Genomic DNA, 17,570 nt, shown 5'->3' with positions numbered 1-17,570 from the left:
TTCTGATTCCAACCTTAGGCTTCCTTAAAACCATCATGTCCTTTAAGCAGACTGTTTCAATCAAATAATTGCACTGCTGCTTAGTCAGTAAATTTTCTTTCGAAATATGCGTTTAAATCGTCACCAGAAACAGAATTTCGAGTAATCAACGTGGATTAGTAGAAGTACCAGAGCATCTTCTTAATGTTACTTTGTTGAGTTGGTTATTTCTTGAAATACCGTGATTCATTTCTAGTTAATCGTCTTCGGACTGAAGTGCAGATTTAATGTCACATAAAGCGAGTTATCTGAGATAACGTCGAATTTGATGATGGTAAGGATATAAGCACTAATGACTTATCATTAGCCGCATCTCTTTGCTTTGATAGCTTTCGCAGATAAGGTACGGTATTCGAAAGGGCGTTAGAAAATATTATCGGATTGAGCAAAATGAAGTTTATTGTATTTTATGATCTGTTGCTACCTTAGGAACATATGTTATCGAGTACACGTAGCTTAATTTAAACAATTTGGCAGTGTGTGTGTGTGTGTGTGTGTGTGTGTGTGTGTGTGTGTGTGTGTGTGTGTGTGTGTGTGTGTGTGTGTGTGTGTGTGTGTGTGTGTGTGTGTGTGTGTGCGTGTGCGTGCGTGCGTGCGTGCGTGCGTGCTTACGTGGTGCGTGCGTGGTGCGCGTGTGTTCGATTATCGATCAAAACGAAACTAAGAAGTGCGAAACATATGCTTTTTTCAGGTCTGATTAACTCATGTGAAACCATGAATGACCTTTATATCATTCACTTTGGAACAAGATTTCCATTTTTTTTTGCCTTCATTTGTTGCCTTTACTGTTCTCCTAATTGTGATGACTACGCTGATCTATTTTTTATTTATCTCTGAAAGATGATCACATACAGTCTAGTCATCAAAACCGTGAGATAAGCTTCCTTGGAAATTTTACTAACCATAATTAACGGGTTCTCTTCTCTAACTTCTCAGACCAAACTTGAAAAAACTATCAATAATAATATAACAGAAATTGATAACCTGTCTACAATAATTCCAAATAATCTTCATCACTCTCCCTAAACCCTGGACCTATTCTAAACCCATCTCTTCTTCCAAATGCACTGTTGATACGAGCTCGTATTAGCTCTCCTTTTGGTAACACTGACATATCATTGTCCATGTTTCTTTTTCTACACGTCATTTTCCCAACGACACTCAGCCTAATGTCTTAAGCCACTGCACTGGTGGCAGTTGATGGCACAGTTAGTGGCACAAGCTAAAGACTCACATCTCTCACTCAGCGTATTACAACTGCAAAAGAAAACATCAGCAAATCTGAAGTAGACTTTGCGAGGTCCAAATCAAATGCACTAAGTGTTTCTCCTTCTCAAATGGCAGTCGAGTGTTCCTGTCCCTTTACAAAGCTGCCGGACACACACACACACACACACACACACACACACACATACACTAATCTTGATGGAATGATGGCCACAACTCCTAAAGATAATGCAGACTATCTTATCAGTTTTTTCTCCAACTTTGATTGGACGACCAGTCTTGCCTTCAGATTGCCTTTTCTGATCTTTCGACAGAATAACATCAGCAAACTCAATACCTTTGATACTGATAAGTTCTGATAGATAGTATCCCATGACCTGTATTAAGAGCACCAAAATTAACACCCAACCTATATCGCTTCACAAGCTGTGGCACTCGTCCAAGTACCCAACAGCACGGAGGCAAGCTTTCATTCAGCCTGTTCCTAAAATGGAAAATAAAACTCAACCATCAAACTGTCATTCTATTGCCTTTACCCGAATACGCTACAATGTGATAAGGTAGGTCGACAAACACTAGCTTCTTCATTATCTAGAGATCCGTGGGTAAATTAGTGATCAAATATGAATTATACATTCTCGTTATACAACATACTTCCTCACTAATATTATCCATTTTTTGACAGAACATGAAAATATTTGGAGAATCTCATCGGGTCTTTCTTTGTATTTCACGGCATTTTATCGAGTCTGCTATCGTGGTTTTTCCCCAAGCTACCATCCTATGCTCTCCTTCCTACCCTTTGTGAACGGATTGCAGCTTTCTCTCTGGTTATTCACTACATGTTCTGGTGAATGTTCCTTCTCATCTGACTGTTCCATCAATGTCAGAGTGCACCAAGGCTCTGTGCTTTCACCTAAGATATTTCTCCTAAACATCAATCATCCTCTCTCACTAACGTCCAATCCTGTCCATGACTTTGCTGATGAAAGTACACCCCATTCCTCTTCGTCATTCACACTAATTTGTAGTACTCAGTTGACTCAAACTTCAAGATCTATGCGACATCTTAAACAGCGAGCTGCTATTCATTCTTAAATGGAATATAAGTTATAAGCACATTTTAATACTTCAAAATAAGCAATCCTGCCTTATGTCCACTCAGTAAATCAATTTTCTCTTCTTAGGTGACTTTCATATCTAGGTGGACTTCTCTTCTGTTGAACTACTAACATTTTAAATCTTAAATGCGTCTAATCTTAGAATATTGCTCTGACATTTGAGGTGATGCACTAAAAACTTCTTCAAATGCTAGATTGCATCCAGAAGAGATAGAGATTCATTTAATAGGTGACCCTTCTCTCAGTGGCTTCCTCCAGTTACTTTCCCCATAGACCATGTATTTCCATGGATGCTGCTCCACCGAAATGTTCACCACTATTTCTAGGTGGCGCCACTAGTTCTTCTATTTTCGAAAAGTTCGGTTTCTTTTTGGAAAGAGGGTGTATAAACGATTAAGTCAACTTCCTCTTACATCATTCCAATCTCTTCTTTGGGATGGTCTTCCCCATACTTTTCCCCGTACAGCGTCGATCAAGTGGATCGTTGTATATGTTTTAATTTAATTTTGGCAAGTTTAAATTCCCCTGTTGGTTGGCATGAAGGATTAAGGGCTTTTCAAATGAAAGTGAGTTAGCTGATGTGGTGCGCACTGGAATAGTTTTTCCCCTAGCAAAATATGCTAACCAAAAAATAAAGACATGTTATCACTGCAGAGTCTTAGTTCTTCGTTGGTAAATCTAATCAACCCGATGCTTCCATCCTTACTTACTGAAGTTAATTCTACTCATTATTAGTATTGACTACCGTATTTTCTATTTAATTTATTTCTTTGGCATCATTTTCGATGTTCACACTTTTTTTTTTGTATCTTCCTTAATGTACAAGGTATCTCCGCTATTTCTCTCTTGGTCTTCTACATGGACTTGCTATTATATCACATTCCTTGGAAGGGACCACTATCGCAGTTTTAATTACTTTCAGATTTCTGGAACTTTTCTAAATCCCATACGTTGTTTCATTTTCCTAATCTTTCATTTTCTATTTTTTTTTATATCAATTTCGCAATCTACCTCCTTCAGTCCATCTTCCTCTGGTTTCTAAATATTTAATCTATACTGTATATTAATTCTACTGTATATTACCCCATTAATTTTTATCTCTCAATACTGGTGCACTTTTTACTATGCTATTATCTTTAAATCATCTACTCCTTTTATTAGTTATCTTTCCTCACTAATCCGCACTGCCTTCTTTCCCTCCCCCACCCCCACCCCTTCATCTTTGGGAATATATCGTAAGTTTTTAAATATTGACTTTTATCGGAAAAATAATAGTTACATGACATCTGTATTAAACGTTTTGGACTGTTAGTGATTTTGGAGGAATTACTTGAGCTCTTTTAAAATGAAGCACTCTAGTGGATCACTACGACGAGATGTATAAAGATCCTCAAGCAAGTAATCAACTTATAAATGACGCCAATATGACGAATAATACCAAGCTTAACTTGTGTGCTGAATATAAATAGTTACTGACGCTTAATATACAAAAACGTTGCCTTTTAGAACAACTCTCGCCTAATATTTTATTATAATTGGTCAGTGAGAGGTAAATAAACTGTGATGTTTTAGATATTCCCGTTAGATTTGACATATTTATCGATAATAAATAACAAGTAGTATAATTTAAACGAATGGAATGAGATATTTGAAAGATTTCGATCTGTTCAGTTTTCTTTTAATTGAATGACCACGCATCTTTCTATTTAAAGTAAGCGAGACATCTTAGGAGGAATGTCGCTTCCAAAGCAACAAGGATTTAAATCTGTAAATAGCTTTCAAAAACCGTCCGAAGAATTCCAAATTTATTGGCCTTTAGGAGAACAATAAATTTGTATTCAAGTAAACGGCAGTCGGCGTTTTAGTTTCTGTTAGAATTCTTAAAAATTAATCTGAGCACTTGAAATATATAAATTTTACGTCTTTATCTAAGGAAAGGAGATCGTTTCTGTTACTTTTCTGAAGAAGAAAAATAATATAAGAACGAAATTCGCATTCCGGCTTTACCGAGCGTGCCATAAATATTCAAACTTCCGCGTAGAGCGTAAAAGGCTTTTAATATTACGCAGAACTGTTACGGATAACTTACTGTTCCGGAAACGAGCTTAAAATTCTATTCACTAAAAGATTTAGCTATCCAATCAATAACTGAAAACCAACCTAAAAATAAGTCAGGGGAGGGAGATGAGGGAAATATATATATATATATATATATATGTGTTTTAATCTGATGACATAAAACTAAATGTAAGCGTATTTTATACCAATGCTGGTGGGAAATTCGAATACCTGCTCGGTTAAATTGAAATCAAATAGTGAAATATGCAAAAAGCTACTTTGTGTGTGCGTTTCGCTATTCATTTTGCTCCACGTTCTGACAAAGCATTAAATGCATCGACTAACAAAGAGCCCTAGTAAAAAGACTCCGATTCACAAATCGTAACGAAGGGTTGTTTTTATTCTTCATGAAATGAATTTCGCATATATATCACACGGAAGCCTTTCCTGAAGCTCGCGGCCTTAATAAATATTCTTGTTAAAATCACCGTCGAAAAACGCTAAAAAATTTATTTTTAAGCATCGTTGGTTACGCTTAATAGCTGGCGCAGGAAGCAAAGAATGAACCGTCATAGAGCTTACTATAACACTCCACGTTTTGTCTGGAAACAAGGACTGTTATTTCTTTTTGTTCTAATTTCGAAAACTTCAATCCCATCTATGACAGCAGAAAATTTCTATTGAATATACAGTATGTAGTCATCATCCAAAAGATACTTTGGAATGGTATCCTTTTTCAGGTGATGTCTTCCCTTCGTATTTCTATAATAAAGTGACATTTTAAATCTGTTTAGTCTGAAAGAAATGCACCAGGTACTTCCTATTTGTTCATTATAGTTTCTGTTGTAAGCGGAAGTTTACAGTTTTAATAAAGAGGTCTAATTACAATTCATTCTTTAATTACCTAGTATGTGATAAGTATATTTAACGGCGGTTTAACCATTGTGCAAGTTAATTGAAAGCTGCATCCATCAGTAATGACGATAGTTCTCATTTCTGACATAATCCAATTGTTCAACGAAAGCTGGAGGATGAGGTTGTCCGAAAGAACAGAGAAATAATCAGAGGAAGAAAACGGATGTGAGAAATTATTAGGCCAATTGGTTTATCTTCTGGATAAAATGTGGAAACAGTATTCAAAGGTACAGCGGCTTCGGGATTTGTAGAAAGCCAGTTGTTTAAAAGAATAGTAAGGCCTGAAAAATAAACGTGTTGAAGGAAGACGATGCTGTAGATTAAAGTCGTTGACCACAAAATTTGAGTAAATTTTCTGGTCAACGTGGCCTGGAATCTCTGAGAATGAACTTAAAGACTGTGAACAGAGGAATCTCTACTGAATAAGACAGAATCGCGATTGTTTAAATTAAAATCAAATATTTGTTTTAGTTCCATTAGAAAATTGCATACAGATACTCGTTTGTAGGTGGTCTTAAAGCATTGAATGTACGAGCACTAAAAATTTATCAGATGATAAAGCAAATCGAATTGTAGTTATCAGCAAAATAACAGAATTCGAAGTTTGTAGGAGAAGATTATCGATGTATAGAAGATAGAGAGAGATAGCATAAGAAGCGTACCGGATACAGTCATGAATGTAGGCGATGTCAAGTTAAGAGGTTCTCGATCCAATGGAACCGATTGTAATTGATTAGATGGCGGGTTTCCAATAATGAACACGATGGGTGCTGAGAAGAGACTCAGAGCTTGCTGTGTTTGTACAGACAAGAAAAATAGAAGTTAACTTTATAGAACAGACTTTAAGCACAACTGTGGAATTCAATAAGAAGAAAATGATATTTCATGTCTGGTCAAGAATTTGCTGATTTGGAAGATCATTATTGGAGGCATGGTGCTTTGCTTTTGGCATGAGAATAATTTGTACATAACTACAGTAAAATACAGAAATAATATACTGTAAGTAAGCAATGAGTTATGTAGTTTATATGTCAAAGAGATGGAAGTAGGTTGGGCAGAAGTTTCGAATATTCATGTAAAACTTGAGTGTTTAGTACCATTTTATTGATAAATGACAAAGAGTTGCGAATGGTAGCAGAAAGAGCCTTTCTTTACGATAAATCTGCATGAAATTTTTATCCTGGATTACTTGGAGTGTGCTGATACATACAGCTATAGCACCTTGAATGACTACAACAATTTAAATCATTGGTTATCGCAAATGCTGTAGTGTTCTGTACTGTAGAGTCTTCACAGTAGCAGTGAGAGTGCAGATGAATTTAACAGAATGTGCAGAGTATTTTGAGGTCGAATAAGAGGAATTCAGATTGGCTTCTAGCATCGATCTGGCTTCCATCTTTGTGGCGGAAGAAATAGTAGTTGAGAAAGTTAATATGGAGAGAGAGAGGGAGGAGTAGGTAACACTTATTAGAAATTATGAGCGATTACTCTGATATTCAACAAAGCAATGCTTTTTATATGAAGGTACTATAATGGTTTGTTAGGGTTTATTACAGACGTGAGGAACTTTATCTGGTCTCTTTCGACGAAAGGTGAGTTAGCCGGTCTCATACGGGAGTACGAAGTTTTTTCACTCGAAAAATCGGGTTTTTCGTTCCCCAGAACAGACAGACTGGCCGATGAACACATGGTAGCAAAAACATGAACGCATCTACACGTTTCTGCTAGCATAGGGCCAACTACCTTATTCTCGAAGCGGTCGCGGTTTCAAATCGTAATAGTCCATGTCTAATACGAACGTAAAGGGCCACTAGGCCTAATACGTGAAAGGAAGAGGAGGAGGAAAAGGAGGGTTTATTACATACGATAACCACTTGGATTCATGCTTGGGAATCACTAGCTTCGTAATTCTTTGTAGCATAACATGTACGGATGCAATATTTTGCGTTTGTTGAGATAAAGTTTGGTTCGAGATGTACAAGAGATAAGCTGTGTTTTCCAGGCTAATGAAATGTTGCCATAGTCAATGATTTAGAAAAAGTGACCACTGTTTGCAATGTCTGTTTGATCGCAGCAGTATTTTATCACTGTTGCTAATTGGTTGGCAATCATTTCGATTGGGAAAATTAATTGCTCAAGGATACGCAATGTGTGGAGGGAGGAAAAGATGAACTTGGGATGAATTGAAAGACAATATGCAGGGTAGATTGAGATGCACATATATTGAATGTTCTTGTGAGCTCGTAAGACTTTTGCTGAAATTATATCCAATATTAGGCAGAAAAAGCTGAATTTGTTGCTTTTCTTTCTTTCTTTCATTGCATACTTTTATATTCTTTCATTGCTAATCTCGTCCACTGCAAATAGTTATCAACTTGAGTCGAAATCTTTCGCCTTATTTACTACATTTTGTCCTTCGAGTTTCAGTGATTATAAGCTAATATTATTATAATGGATTCGTATCCCTCTGATACAGTATTTTTTACGAGAACCCCTTTCATGAAGAGTGAGTGAATGAGTTCTAAATGTTTAATTTATTCGTATCATGAATGAATTAAGAGTCAGATAATCCAGGAACCTTTATAGATCAAGTTTGGTCAGCGAACTCAGTAAACACAATGAACTATTATAGAATCTCGATATTTATAAAATTAAATACAGTTTCACTTTGATAGCTGAAAAATACTTTCGTTTTCTTTTTTTTATTTGTAAAGGTAGAACATTATTAATATCTTATTACCGATTACTTACGCAAACTTGAAGTTTACGAAATCTTGAAATAAAATGTAGGTGTTCATAATAGCAGTAGTGAAAAGATACTGCCGTGAATTGAATTCATAAAAGATGAATATTATTGTTAATACATCTCGGAAATACAAATAAAAAATTAGCTATCAAATCATATGACTTTGTTTGGTCTTTATTTTTTGTACTACTTAAAAATTTGTTTATGAAGTAGTTCATTTTCTCCGTAGAGTCTAAAATGGTGCCTAAAATGATGCCTTCCAAGTTCATTTTGAGACGCTTCTCCTGTTTATGTTATTTCATTTCTTGCGTTCCAACCATTCCCATGAAGCTCTATAGTCTGAGGCACGTCTCTTACCGACATCTTTCAGTGATTACTTTTGCTGACATTCTTAACGTTTATTTGTACAAACGATAAGCTTGTGCGTAGCCGTCTTAAGCTTCGGGTGGCATTATTAAATAATTTAGCAGTTGAAGAAGAAATAACCTTGTAGACGAAGGAAAACAGAGCTTATGTACAACATAGATTCTCTGTGTAAATTGCTTTTTTCCTTCAGCCAATGTTCTATTGCTTCAATCAGCTAACAACATATCTCTGGCAATATAAACAGACGCGCTGATTATAATTATATTAAGCGACGAAACGTCCGGACTTTATTTGCTGTTTTACAGCATTTATTGACGTTCATCTAAAGCATTAATATTAAGCTGTGCGCAAACTGAAATCCTTTAAAAACAGCAACAGTGCTGCGTCTGCGAGTTTGGAGAGCTGATGTCAGTTTTCCTTGGCTTTCATCTTTCGCTAATACCGAGCACGGAACGACCGAATATTAGCGGACGGAGTCGTAAGCCTCTGTAACTAAAACTTATTTAAGATGCTTCAGTAAAAGAACGATGGATCTTTTTCGCTTTCTAGCTATGAGTTCTTCGTGTGCTTGCTGACAGAGATTGTGTATTCCGCAGAGCTCAGCACATTCCCGGCGCACTCTTTCTCAAGCACTCATGCATAGCATCTATCCCTCGTTCGGTTTTCGAAATTTATTATTATGGAGAAATATATTGACTATTGTTCGAGCTACTCCTCGTTTCTGCCTCTTTCTGGGGCATCGTCAGACTCTGTTTATAGAAACTGTTGTGAACCAGAAAAGATCGCAAGAACAATCATTTTTGAACTATCGGCGCATGCGTTCAGTTTGACTTTTTTTGTTATGTTGTCCTATTTGCGATAATGCTTTTTGATAAGTTCAGAAAGTAATTTACGATATTGCATTTAATGGACATTTATTTCAGTAAGTGCACTTATATTATTAGTTTGTAGGTAAAATTAACTATGTTAACTTCCTGAATTTGCATAATTTATCTACGACCGTCATGTGTTTTAATGATGCGTATTCAAATTTAAGCACTAGAACTAAATTTGCTTCTGTAAAAAATTCTATTTTACTGCTCCTACAAATCTTTCATGTTATTTCATTTAGTACCAATAATATCAGTGGCTTGCAAACCTGCTTCCATGATCTCTATTCAGAATTCTTGTTTTAATCAGGTAACTAACCTAAACCAAAACTCATTTACATAAATAAGTGACTAGATCATGATTTTTTTTCTTTTATTGTTAGTAGCACTGAAAACGGTTTCGCCATTTCATTCATTCTGTAGAGGCAAAGCATAATTTTCAATATTTCATCCGATATTCTGTCAATTTCTTCAATCACAGCATGTTTAAGATCATCATATGTGGTGGGTTTTTGCAGGGCATCGACTCTCCAGTAGCCCCATAAAAAGTGTAGATTCAGTGGCCACAAGAATATCTCTGCTCATCCAGAGACTGTATAAAGAAATTTTTATCTCAACCAGGAGATGCAGTTTTTTTGGATTATTTGTTTTTCGGTATCCTTTTGATCAAACTTCTTTAACGATTCCAGTCCTTTTTCTTGCCATACATCCTAAAGATGTGAATCATAGGAACTTCTGTGAAATTACTGGAACTTCTACCGTTTTCATTCCAAACCAAGTGTGACGTGGATGAGTTAGTTTTAAGGAACAAAAGAATTGTGAATTTTGGGTCTGCTTGGGCACATCGTTATTTTTCTGGTATCTCTCTGTTGGCTTCATTATCTGCAGATCTGTGTGCTGGAAAGACCTTAGAAGTGGACGTGTCACTCAATGAATGCAAAGAAAAATCTTTATGTCATATATCGCAAAATTCTTGCATCCCAAACCCTAGTGTTAAAGGTGCAATGCCACTGGTTCGCAGGGGAAAGGTTAATTTCTTTCCCAAGTATTCTGTTCTTCTGTTTACTATAAGCATATTAATAACTTCTTGGCTGAGTTTTCTTAACTTGCGCGAGAGAGTTCCTCGTCCTTTGAATGATTTATGATGGATGAGTTTTTTTCTTCTGCATTTCCTTTTTGTTTCATGCTTCTTTTTTTTTATCAATTTTGTCAACAGTCTCTAACTGTTGACATTATGATAAGGGTCTTCAAACAAGCCTTTTTATGCAAATGGTAATTTTGTCGTCAAACATTTCTTTGACAAAGAATGTTTGCCACTTTTCTATAAATTGCTAAGCTAATCAATCAACTTATATGAGGGAAACCAAAAAGGACACAGAATCCATTGACCTTTTATTTATCTCTCCAGCTTCATTAAAAAATCTTTCAGTGCCACAATGTAATTACTCTTTTTTAAATGACGTTTTTGTATGACATTTTCTCAATGCTATTTGCCGCCTTCAGCATGTTGCTAATTAATAATTAACAACAAAAATAATGTGATTATAATTAACCTATATTACGTTAATTTGAAGATGAAGTAAGATAAATACTGCAACATTATTATTTTGCTTCATTTGCAGCCCATCTTCACTGTATTAAAACACTAAACGTTGACTGTAACTTTCTCTGATCATTATTGCAGCAGTAGATATTCCGTTGTGTTGACAAATGATAATAAGATGAATGTTTTATTGTATTTCAATGAATTGCATGTAAAATGGCATTACTTAATTATTTAAAAATTTTCGTCTTTCAGAAATTCCTGACTTGCAAGTTTCTCACGCTGGAGACTTTGAAATGTGATCGGTATAATATTTGCTGACGTCATTATAGTGACCAGTGAAAACAGGGAATCCAAGTCAAATTTCCTATTTCAGAACCAATTAAAACTTAACATGAAATTGGCACATGCTATACGAACTATAGCGTGCAACTTGATGCAAAAGATATGAAAAGTGAAAATAAATTGTTCAATATGAATTAAATATAAAAAAAAAAAAATCAGCTAACGCCTTTTTATTCCCGTATACGTGGAGTAGGCGAGGCGATTTAGCCCTATCTAACTTTTGGAGACTGAGTGGGCAGTTCAATCTCCACTGGTACCAATCAGAGATAGATGGCCGAAGGCTATCACTAATTAAGCGGTACACAGTGAAGAGAGACGGCTCAAATGTGCCGACATCTCGTGGACCCTAACCCTAACACAATATATATTTAATGTCTGAAATAATGTGGGTTCTACGGTCAATTTTCTTGAGTATACAGCACGAAAAACCTGCTTGCCCGTGCCAGATATCGACTAACTCGGGAACCGGTCGAAAAAAGGCTTAGAAAAATTTCCTCTAGTCGCCGACTAGACTCGAAACCAAGTCTTCCTTCGTGCGGCCAAGCGCCGTGGTATACAAACGCCACATCCACTGAGCTACACAGGCTCTAGTTATTTATTATAAATTAAATTTATATTTATTATAAATTAAATATGTATATATTTAATATTTCAAGGAAAGTTAAGTTGAACACACACTCTTTCAAAGTGAGCACTTTCGGAAAACTGTTAAAGATTGTGAAACAAAAAAGTTACAAGAATTATTTGAGATTTTCTCGAAAGGCTTCTGATGAGACTAAGTTAAAATTTCGTTCATCAAATTTCTTTTCTCCGAAACAAAAGTTTTTCTGATTACGTATACCCACCAACCGAATGGCATATGTTCCATATGTTGGCGTCTGCAAGAAGTGATTGTTTATTCCTCTCTTAAAAAGAAGCAACTGCAAGAAATGCGGTATGAGAGATAACAAAGTAATTTGGTAAAGGAAGAAAGAGAGATCAAACACCATAATGTCCGATATAACGCATCTACGGACAAGATGATTAAGAAGACTTGAATGCAGTAAGAGCGAAAACAGTTCTGTGCATTTTCAAACAACCTCATTATTGAATCTAAAGTTTTGAATTTAGGGTCAGATGAGTTCTTATACAAACCACTCACTTTCGCATTTTGAATGAAATTGCTTTGAAGAGAAGACACTACAATTTTCAGCGAAAAACCATTACCTTCTACTTAAGTCCGCTCCTGCTTGCTTCTATGAACTGCATTTATTTATGCTAAACACGATTTATTTGTATGCTAAATGCTGGAATCTGGAACAACGGTAGCGAAAAATTCTCTCCTTTACGATGCACTTTGTTATGGGAAAGGGAAAAAAACACGGTTCAAACGTCGGAATTTTAATGACGACGCATAAAGAGCACTTCATCCTCTAACACTGTGACGACACACCACCCATATGAGTAGTTCTTTAATCAGCTTGTTAAAACTAACTTGATTGTCATTTAAATTTTCTGCTGACAACAATGGCACCTGTTTTACAAGGAGTCTCTACGAAAAGTGACAGATATCAGGTTACGGGTTCATCATGCATATTTATGTGGTCGAACAAAGTCCAAGATGGCAGCGGCGTTCTCTTTTAAATGGCGTGACTGACAATCTCAGAAAATAAAACTCAGTGTTGAAAATACAACGGATAGGGTCAGTTGCTTACAGACCGCCCTCACCACATATTCATACACACATGTTAATTCTGAAAGTAGATTATTGGCGATAGAATAATAAAAGGGCCGCATTATTAAAATAAGCGATAGCAGGACTATGCAATAAAAGGTAGCCAACATAAATGGTCTGTTATAAACTGACTTTCTTTCTATAAAGTACCCAACAATAAAGGGACTAGCTATAAAATGGGGTTTCCGATAAAACTGTGTGTAATATTGAGGGTATAATGCAATATGATTCAACAGTAGCTTTTGTATTTCGGCTGCAAAACGTACGCATGCACCTTAGATACTATGACGCGCTTTTGCATTTTTTTCCCCTGATTTTGTATCTGACATGTGGTGGTCCATAACAGAACGTGCGCTTCCTTCGCCATTCGTTGATGATGAAGAGAAGGTGATAATGAATACTTAGCTTTCGCTAAATTGAATTAGATTATCCGATAATCAAATTTCCGTTGTAAAATAACTAGTTAGGTAGCTTAATTCTTATGTTTATGCCAAGGAGTTTAGAAAGCGCATTCTCTTATGTCGTGAGCATTTCTTGAATGGGTCGAACCATAATTCATCGACCAACAAGACATTTTCCTTCACACGGGAATTCATTAATTGTTTTTATCTACGAAATTTAATAATGTTTATATTAATGTTGTTGGTTAGTCTTATCAATATGAAGTTCACTATCGCATTCTTCTTCATAACTGATTCACAAAGAAAAAATGCATTTATTGCAGGGAAGGAGAAAAATAGAGGAAACAGTAGACTTTGAGATTAATATGGATATTAAATCCAAAGCAGTGTATACTGCTTTAGATTATGATTGTTTATGTGTAACTATTTAGTGTTACAAAATATATTCATGTAGTGAATATGAATAATAACAATTAGAATATTTACGAATGAGTGCAGCATCTTCGAGAGACCTGCTGTTCAAAGCAGCATTTATTTAATTCTTCGAAGGCCATGTAATGTTTCCTGATGCCCTTCATCTCTAAAGGTGGCTTACATACTTCTCCACGAGTGTCATTAAATATTTGCTGTTCCTATGAGATTATTATTCATTTTCGCCCAAAACTGAACGATAAACACATAAAGCGGTGCCGTGTTTACGTCATGCGACAACTTAGTGTGTTTGATTGTATTTGAATTTTTTGAATTTTCTATCTGCTATTATTTGCGTACGCAGTAAGCGGTGACAATTAGTTAATTTTGAATTTAACGCCGTGGAGAAAGTAAATACAGAGAGAACCACCAGACACCGATTAGATAACTGTTCGCAAATTAAAACTTTCCTGGAGAACTAAATAAATACCAATATCTGACTGGAAAGCCATTAGTCGGAGCAATTTCAGGAAATTGCCGCCACCTTTATTGCCTACGGTTAGTATACATTACCTCGCACATACAGCCATCTCTCTCTCTCTCTCTCTCTCTGTCTGTCTGTCTTTCAGTCACGCTGCGCTTGTGTCGAGATTTATGCGGGAAACGGCAACAGAACGCGCCGTACTTCTGTCTTCCGCTCATGTGAAAACATTCATAGCCGAACTCACCCATTCAGCGATGTCAGTTGTCAATGCGAATTTACTTGGAGAGATGCTCCAGCTGTTTAAACCATTTTCTTAAATGAATCCCTATACAGAGTTTGATATTTTGACATTTTTTGTTTTGCTTTGTCTGGTGAGCACAGCTGCAGACCATTCCGATTGTTATCTAGATTTCCTTCCCACATCCTTTCGATTTGCTTCTGTGTAAGTTTGTTCACGTGATCACAAACATTCCGACGTATTTTTCAGTTTCATAAATAACAAAATAAAACAACCTTTTCAGAATCATCAAATGCCGGCTTTGTATTTTATAAGACAAACAATGGATGACTGGCTTAGTTCGATATTTGTTATGGGTTAACTTTTTCTCACAGTGCTCCTGCTTTCATCTCTTTGAGTCTTACAGACAAAGCATTTCCTTCATATTTTGACACATTTCGCGTAAGTACGGTTATTGCCATACTGCGTTTCACACCAGGCTTTGGATTTTCTATTTTTATGTAACTCTACAGCGAACGTTTGTAGAAATATTGTGCATTAATGAGTAGGCCAGCTATAACTTTTTATTATTAATTATTTTGCATTTTTACATAATCCGGGATGCCCTAATCTAGAGATGCACTAGTTAAAATGCTGATGTACTAGTTAATATTTTTTAGCCCAAATACTAATGACAGATTATCACAAAGGGCGCAACGACCGAAATTACAACAAACCTTACTTTCTTAGTTCATTTCTTAGTTATTCTCTTCGTTCAATGTATAACTATTAAGTGTTGCTTGAGCCAGCGAAAAGGGAACTTCTACATGCTCTTTTTTAAATAAATTTAAACACATGCTCTTTTTTTCTCTCTCTCAACAGATTATCAAGAGAAAAATTACCAAAGATTATCGAAAGGCATGGGCAGATTAAAATAAATTAATGAATTCTAGATTTCAGTAACAGCTGAGACATTTCCACCTGGCTGTTTTATTATGGTAAGATAATTTGAAGGAGTTTATTTGAAAAGCGTCGTATTTTAATTTTAGAAATGTTAATAGACGACACGTTACGAATATCATCTCGTATATAATATATTATATCGCTCTATATTAAGATGCATTCTACTATACAGAAGCGTCATTTGGTTTGTCAGTTATCGCTGCCTCATTTAATTATTGTGTGCTGCTGCTGGTACCTGTCGACAATGTTAATGATGCGCATTGATGGCATTTGAAAATTGTAACTCGCTTCTGAGCTATCAATGAAAACGTACACGACGTTGAGCCAATATGTTGCACATCGTAGAGGAAGCTGACAGCATTTGAGGCAGTCCATTCAGAGATTTGTCACATCACACGATTCTATCCTTTGATTTATGAAATTGTAGAATTATAAATAGTTGGACCTAAGGACCATTAATATTTTCAAGATCATAGAAATTCTCATTACGAGATGATCCTGGATACTCTGAAAAAAATCCACTTAACGGAGATAAAGATTTCAATGTGGCCAATTGGGTGACTCATATCCTTCCTTAGTGTTGCAGTTTCAAAGTACTGAATACAAACTGGCTGTTGTTTTGTTATATTTTCTTTCATTTCTTATTATCTCGAGGGAAAGTAATAAAAATTAATAGAAAATAGTTTTTACCAATTATATGTTAATTCTTCTCGATCTTCTGTATTTGCTGCTAAAACTGTGAGTGCCCTTATTATAAGCGTACGTAAGAGAGGAAAATATATTTCTAAACCATTTCATTTCTTGAAAAAAAATCTTCATTCATCTCTTCTGTAATCTACGTACGCTCCTTGAGTAGAGTTGATTCTATTCTGGGGTTTGTATTTCATTTCTGTAGGATAGGTTTTTTTCAGTTCTTATTTTATTTATTCATTCTAGACCTGTATTAATCCATTTCCTGATATATGTTTCACTCTATTTTTCCTGTTTTCATAAGCATCATCCTTCTATCAAACTTCTCTTTCTTTCTTTCTCTCTCTGTTGATAAGAGGCGATCCGTTTTAATAGTGCAATCATATAAAATGACAACGGCCAGACGAACCTTTTGTATTTAATCGTTTTTTTTTCAATTACATGCATTCAATTCAACTTCTTGAAATACTGTTTATCCTCTTTTGAAACAGTGAATTTTGTTAATTCTGGAACTGAAAAAAAATTCATAATCGCGTCGGTTTAAAAGTAAGATATTCGAAAATAATTTATTTTACAAAAATTATTTTTCATCATATTAGTAAAGATAGAAAGTTAACGCATTAGGCACAATTCCAGTCTTCTTTATTATTCAAAATAGCAAAATCCAAAAAGGTGACGCGGCAATCAATACAAAATATTAAATGGATGTAATCTGTGACGAACGCGTTAGGTCTAAAGTTTCATCTGAAATCTTGCCAGTGAAATAATTCAAATTTATATAATTTATCTTGCAGCGATATGTGAGCTATACTGCATCGTCATTATATGAATATTAAAAGGTAAAATATCTCTTAGATTTTCGAAATCCACAAAAAAGTCTATAGAGTCATTATTTGCATATTTCCATATTTTGTGAGTGCGTGTTTGTGTGTTTACGTGCGTGCACCTAACAAGCGGCCTATAACCATTCTTCTCGAGATACTGAGGAGAAACATTAGTTTGTGGAGTTAATTTGGGTAAAGTCTCTGTAACCCTGTTTCTACGGCAAATGAATTCAGATGGTTCTGTTACAATTCTCTCCACTAAAATGCAAGCTTCGTTTTCATCGGTACGTTTCTTTGATACACTAAGAAAATGTATTTCCAACTCACCCATAAAATTAATTTAGTTTAATGTCTACTTAGTGGTTTCTTCCGGAAAGAATTCAGAAAATGTTGTTTAAATGTTCTGAATGAAATTCGTCAAATTTTTCAAAGGTCTATGTTCGGATTTCATTGTTTTTGTGTCCCTTCTTCATACTCTCCGTTTCTACTGATATCATTTATAATTTTTTTTTTTTGGAAATTACCTCGCATATGCCTTCGTGTCTACTTGAAAGAAGTGAGATAAATCACCATAATTAATCTTTTACTCTAAATTAATTTGGAGTGATAATTAATTAACAATTACTATTAAAATACC

This window comes from Typopeltis vanoorti, chromosome 4 (assembly GCF_054136105.1).
Source record: "Typopeltis vanoorti isolate ZY-2024b chromosome 4, IOZ_Tvanoo_1.0, whole genome shotgun sequence".
Taxonomy (NCBI): domain Eukaryota; kingdom Metazoa; phylum Arthropoda; class Arachnida; order Uropygi; family Thelyphonidae; genus Typopeltis; species Typopeltis vanoorti.
This window is presented reverse-complemented; position numbering follows the sequence as displayed.